Here is a 6,982-nt window from a genome sequence, read left to right on the forward strand (position 1 = left end):
TGACTCGCGAGTCGCATCCTACCTAATAAAAACGCAGTAAATACACTTGGGCTATTTTTTATGAGTAGTGCTCAGTATCTTAATTGAACATGCCACCTCAAGGCGAAAAAACTGGCCGTCACCCCCAGAGTAGTCCAGTACTGTGTACTTCAAGGGCCGACCTGGCAGGGTCCTTCTTTGTACCTGCCCGGTTCTGATAGGCTAAACCGCAGCTTAGGTCAGTCAAGTCCTTGTGGCCACGCCTGCCGCTGGCCGCGCACCGTCTTCTCTAACTCCCAGCACACTGCGAGACTTCTAACTGTAATAATTCCAATCCCACCAGTAGACTACCCAGTTTAAAAAATCCTCTTTTCCCAGTCCTGAAATGGGGATGTTGTCCATACACCTCGAATTTCTCACGCCAAATGAAGATTCCTCTCTTTTATGTACGTTATTTTCGAAGACAGAAGAAATCAGAGCATATGCGAATTTTCACATCGCTTAAATATCGTTACTTATTCATTTTTAGTGTATACATTGTGTACAAAAACATGGCATAGGCTTCATTTTCTCTAAGTATTCTCTCATCCAGTAAAAAGATCTGTTCATACCAGCTTAGTATCTGTTACGCTCTGCATCAAAGTACTAGAATATTAAACTCATTTTTGCCTTATGATAGAGTGCTAAGAGCATGCACTACCTCTGTCATAGGATTCCTTCTCACCTTCTATCTCTCTGAAAGTGGTCAAATGTCTCCTCACCTACTAAATCACTGCAGGTAGCCAAATAGCAGCACAGAGGAGTTGTAAAAGTACGTATCGCTTTATACAGTAATATCGGAGTCCTTAAACCAGACCTACTGCTGGTGAATCCACGTTCAGACACCACCCCAGTCACCCGGGTGAAGGCACCTTTGATGGTGAATCCAGCTTCTTCCTACCCTAGCCTTAACTTGTGGTGGATTCACCTACGAACTCTATACTGGGCAGAACCCTGTGCTACCCTGTACTGTGGGAGCCCACATGAGGAACCGGTTCACAAACATACAGAAAAATAGAGCAGTCGCCCTAGATGTTTATAGTTCTGCTACCTTTACAAACAAATTTAGAATTTGTGGCCAGATGTGAAATCTGGATCTTATGAGCAGAAGTGTTGGCATCTTGAATCTTTAAAATAGGCTATATATAAAAGGAGCTTTGAAAGCAGCCCCCTCTGTAAAGGTCTGCCTGAGGGTGTTGTGGAGGTAAATCGCAAACTTCTTCTTTTGTATGATGCTTGTAAGCTGTAGAGAAAGGAGATACTCACATTCATCTCCTAAATCAGCATAGTTATGGAATTCAATGTGTGATGTGCAGGACAATAAATTGGCTTATCCTAAATATAGAACATAGGATACGAGACTGGTATCTTTCAAAGTTTGGTTTTTAGCTATTATACAACGTCCTGACTAACTACGTGAAGCTAATTTCTTTTATAATGGCGATGGAGATGAAACCGTGTGTTCCCATTGTGGCAGAACGTTGAAATATTGGGACAAAACAAATAACCTATGGATTGAAGATGGTGTATGGTTAACTAAACAAATATAAAACAAGCCCAAACCGTCTCAACCTAATAAAATTCTAATTAAATTCGGACTAGTAATTACAAAACCTATTCAAAGAATAAATATTAAATCAACCATAATAAAACGATTCATATTCTTCGAATTGCTTGTTTGTGCTTCTTGAGAGGGAGTAAATTTTTTTTGGATGATATTTGTGAGAACAGAGATGAAAAAATTACAGTAAAAGTTGTAGCTAGTATTAAAACTCCACCAAATCTTCTGTGAGAATTTCTGACAATGCTCGCCTGTGGAAAATCTGCTTCCAGGAAGATCTAACAACACTACTCTTTCCCCACAGAAGTATTGCTGCTTTTGTTAAATGTTGACCTATCCTTTCCTCGTGTCCATTGTGTCTGGGACGTGTTTTAGGTACAGTAAGTGCATTTTTGATGAAGGCATCAATGTTGTAAGAGATACTATTATTTTAGGATGTATTTTTATGATTTGTTAATACACACTGTACAAAATAAACAATTATCGTTAACACGTACTATTTTCTTGTTTCCTTTTACATCAGTCACACCTCTGATCCTAATATGATAGCTATGATTACACTGTGATCTTCGTTGAAGAACCGTCATTTTTATAGTTCTGAAGCCTATCTGTCAAGGAACGCAGCCTTGCATGTGGTTAAAAAAAATATCATTTCCTCCCGCAGTATAGTACTATTGTCAAGATCTGTGCTACACAGTTCCGTACGATCCGGTAACAAACGCTTTGCGACATACACACCCCACAAAGCTAATTGTGACTAGATTCAGTACTGGGGTGTATTAAAGGGAGAAACAGACAACCTGAGTGCTGCGTACGCCCATACATGATATTACTGTAGTATAAAGCATTACACAGCGAATGTAATCGGAAGTAGTGGGTGAAGGTCCTTGGTTTCTTAATGTATGCACTATACGTTGGATGGAAGGTCATATACCAGTACTTTAATTGGGGGGGGGGGGGGTTGTCCCTGCACTATGGAGGCGTTGTACCATTTTCCACAGCCAGGAGCATATATCACGAGAAAATCACATGGATGCAGTGGCAATATAAAAAGTCTACCTAAAGCACAACTGGTAAAATGGACAATCAGCCTGGCCTTCTGTAGATCTCTACTAGTTTATGGATTAGGATAAAACGCTAGATTTTATTAATCATAATCGATATGTGCGAGAATGACGTTTGGGAGAAACGTTTACATCTTCCTCCGCTAAAAAGAACATCGTTTTCAATCTCTGATTCATAACTAAGGGGATGGACTGTTCAAGTTGCTGGCGATACGGACGTACATTTCAAAAATCAATATGGGATGTACATGGTGTGGAAGGACGTAGTTTTCAGGGAACATTAGTCAATGGTGGGAAGGAGTACCACACGCAGCATCACTGTACTTAAATATCTCTGACAGACAAAAAAATGGCTCTGAGCACTATGGGACTTAACTACTATGGTCATCAGTCCCCTGGAACTTAGAACTACTTAAACCTAACTAACCTAAGGACAGCACACAACACCCAGTCATCACAAGGCAGAGGAAATCCCTGACCCCGCCGGGAATCGAACCCGAGAACCCGGGCGCGGGAAGCGAGAACGCTACCGCACGACCACGAGCTGCGGACTCTGACAGACATTTGCACTGATGGATTGCTGGGTATTTTTTTCTTCCTACCCAAATTACATTTCGAAATCAGGAGGGGTTCTTTATGGAGCTATATGGCAAGGACACCCCCCCCCCCCCCCCATGAACCATGGACCTTGCCGTTGGTGGGGAGCTTGCGCGCCTCAGCGATAAAGATAGCCGTACCGTAGGTGCAACCACAACGGAGGGGTATCTGTTGAGAGGCCAGACAAACGTGTGGTTCCTGAAGAGGGGGAGCAGCCTTTTCAGTAGTTGCTGGAGCAATAGTCTGGATGATTGACTGATCTGGGTCGAGGGCATGCAGCTTTACTGTATGATTAAATGATGATGGCGTCCTATTGGGTAAAATATTCTGGAGGTAAAATAGTCCACCATTCGGTTCTAAGGGCAGGGACTACTCAGGAGGACGTCGTTATCAGGAGAAAGAAAACTGGCGTTCTACGGATCGGAGCGTGGAATGTCAGATGCCTTAATCGGGCAGCTAGGGTAGAAAATTTAAAAAGGGAAATGGGTAGGTTAAAGTTAGATATAGAGGGAATTAGTGAAGTTCGGTGGCAGGAGGAACAAGACTTCTGGTCAGGTGGATAGAGAGTTATAAATACAAAATCAAGTAGGGGTAATGCAGGAGTAGGTTTAATAATGAATAGGAAAATAGGTATGCGGGTAAGCTACCACAAAGAGCATAGTGAACGCATTATTGTGGCCAAGATAGATACGAAGCCCACGCCTACCACAGTAGTACAAGTTTATATGCCAACTAGCTCTGCAGAGATGAAGAGATTGATGAAATGGATGATGAGATAAAAGAAATTATTCAGATAGTGAAGGGAGACGAAAATTTAGTAGTCATTGGTGACTGTAACTCGACAGTAGGAAAAGGAAGAGAAGGGAACGTAGTAGATGAATATGGAATTGGAGTAAGGAATGAAGGAGGAAGCCGCCTGGTAGAATTTTGCACAGAGCACAACTTAATCATAGCTCGCTTGGTTCAAGAATCATGAAAGAAGGTTGTACACATGGAAGAAACCTGGAAATACTGGAAGGTATCAGATAGATTATATAATGGTAAGACAGAGATTCAGGAACCAGGTTTTAAATTGTAAGACATTTCCAGGGGCCAGATGTGGACTCTGACCACAATCTATTGGTTATGAACTGTAAATTAAAACTAAAGAAACTGCAAAAAGGTGGGAAATTGAGGAGATGGGACCTGGATAAACTGAAAGAACCAGAGGCTGTAGAGAGCCTCAGGGAGAGCATTAGGGAACGATTGACAAGAATTGGGGAAAGAAATACACTAGAAGAAGAATGGGTAGCTTTGAGAGACGAAATTGTGAAGGTAGCAGAGGATCAAGTAGGTAAAAAGACGAGAGCTAATAGAAATCCTTGGGTAACAGAAGAGATATTGAATTTAATTGATGAAAGGAGAAAATACAAAAATGCAGTAAATGAAGCAGGCAAAAAGGAATACAAACGTCTCAAAAATGAGATCGACAGGAAGTGCAAAATGGCTAAGCAGGGATGGCTAGAGGACAAATGTAAGGATGTAGAGGCGCATATCTTTAGGGGTAAGATAGATACTGCCTTCAGGAAAATTAAAGAGACCTTTGGAGAAAAGAGAACCACTTGCATGAATGTCAAGAGCTCAGATGGAAACCCAGAACTAAGCAAAGAAGGGAAAGCAGAAAGTTGGAAGGAGAATATACAGGGTCTATACAAAGGCGATGTTCTTGAGGACAATATTATAGACATGGATGAGAATGTAGATGAAGATGAAATGGGAGATATGGTACTGCGTGAAGAGTTTGACAGAGCACTGAAAGACCTAAGTCGAAACAAGGCCCCGGGAGTAGACAACATTCTGTTAGAACTACTGATAGCCTTGGGAGATCGAGGCCTAACAAAACTCTACCATCTAGTGACGAAAATGTATGAGACAGGCGAAATACCCTCAGACTTCAAGAAAAATATAGTAATTCCAATCCCAAAGAAATCAGGTGTTGTCAGATGTGAAAATTACCGAACTATCAGTTTCATAATCCACAGCTGCAGAATACTAACACGAATTCTTTACAGACGAATGGAAAAACTGGCAGAAGCCGACCTCGCGGAAGATGTTTGGAACACGTGAGGCAATACTGACCCTACGACTTATCTGAGAAAATAGATTAAGGAAAGACAAACCTAAGTTTCTAGCATTTGTAGACTTAGAGAAAGCTTTTGATAATGTTGACTGGAATACTCTTTTTCAAATTCTGAGGGTCACAGGGGTAAAATACAGGGAGCGAAAGGCTATTTACAATTTGCACAGAAACGAGATGGCATTTATAAAAGTCGAGGGGCATGAAAGGGAAGCAGTGGTTGGGAAAGGAGTCAGACAGGGTTGTAGCCTACCCCCAATGTTATTCAATCTGTGTACTGAGCAAGCAGTAAAGGAAACAAAAAAATCCGAGTAGGAATTAAAATCCATGGAGAAGAAATAAAAACTTTGAGGTTCGCCGATGACATTGTAATTATTTCAGAGACAGCAGGGGACCAGGAGGAGCAGTGGAACGGAATGGACAGTGTCTTGAAAGGAGGATATAAGATGAACATCAACAAAAGCAAAACGAGGATAATGGAATGTAATCGAATTAAAACGGGTGATGCTGCCGGAACTAGATTAGGAAATGAGACACTTAAAGTTGTAAAGGAGTTTTGCTATTTTGGGAGCAAAATAACTGATGATGGTCGAAGTAGAGAGGATATAAAATGTAGATTGGCAATGGCAAGGAAAGCGTTTCTGAAGAAAAGAAATTTGTTAACATCGAGTATAGATTTAAGTGTGAGGAAGTCGTTTCTGGAAGTATTTGTATGGAGTGTAGCCATGTATGGAAGTGAAAGATGGACGATAACTAGTTTGGACAAGAAGAGAATAGAAGCTTTCGAAATGTGGTGCTACAGAAGAATGCTGAAGCTTAGACGGGTAGATCACATAACTGAACAGAAATGGAGAGAAGAGAAATTTGTGGCACAACTTGACTAGAAGAAGGGATCGCCTGGTAGGACATATTATGAGGCATCAAAGGATCTCCAATTTTGTATTGGAAGGCAGCGTGGAGGGTAAAATTCGTAGAGGGAGACCAAGAGATGAATACACCAGACAGATTCAGAAGGATGTAGGTTGGAGTAGGTACTGGGAAATGAAGAAGCTTGCACAGGATAGAGTAGCTTGGAGAGCTGCATCAAAGCAGTCTCTAGACTGAAGACAACAACAACAACATGGCAAGGATGACTGTAGTTTTAACGGAAGATTGGTTATATAGTGGGAGGGAGTTCCACACAGAGTATCACTATACTTAAATAACACTGACCTACGTTTGGACGCTGTGCGACAGTATTTCACAAATAATTGTGTTGTATGCTTTGAATTCTGCATTGAATGCAACCAAAAACTGATGGAATAGGTATCCCACCTTACATTGAAGATTAGTTGATCTCAGAACGTTCGAGTGACCGAAATCACAAATGGCACATCTCCACCTCAATGCTCCCTTTATCTTAAGCAAGACAATACCACAATCTCCTCTCGCTACACGGGAACACATACCGCATCATGGAGACGACGTATGTGCATGACACTTTGATGCCTTCGGAATACGGTCTGAATCTCTAGCTGTTGATTTTAACGTAGCAATACCAGGTATAATGAGTAATGATGCACTTACACTGCAGCTGTCGGATATGGGAATGCCGAGACAGAACATCGTACTTAACCGTCAAGTGCC

General features: G+C 41.5%; 1 non-coding gene across 1 annotated transcript; it reads left to right on the forward strand.

The window, feature by feature from the left end:
• The first annotated feature begins 544 nt into the window (after positions 1-544).
• On the forward strand, positions 545-734 carry LOC126090313 (U2 spliceosomal RNA). Its single transcript, XR_007521160.1, has one exon. It is a non-coding gene; the product is annotated as a U2 spliceosomal RNA (small nuclear RNA).
• The last annotated feature ends 6,248 nt before the right edge of the window (positions 735-6,982 follow it).

Source organism: Schistocerca cancellata, chromosome 6 (genome assembly GCF_023864275.1).
Source record: "Schistocerca cancellata isolate TAMUIC-IGC-003103 chromosome 6, iqSchCanc2.1, whole genome shotgun sequence".
Taxonomy (NCBI): domain Eukaryota; kingdom Metazoa; phylum Arthropoda; class Insecta; order Orthoptera; family Acrididae; genus Schistocerca; species Schistocerca cancellata.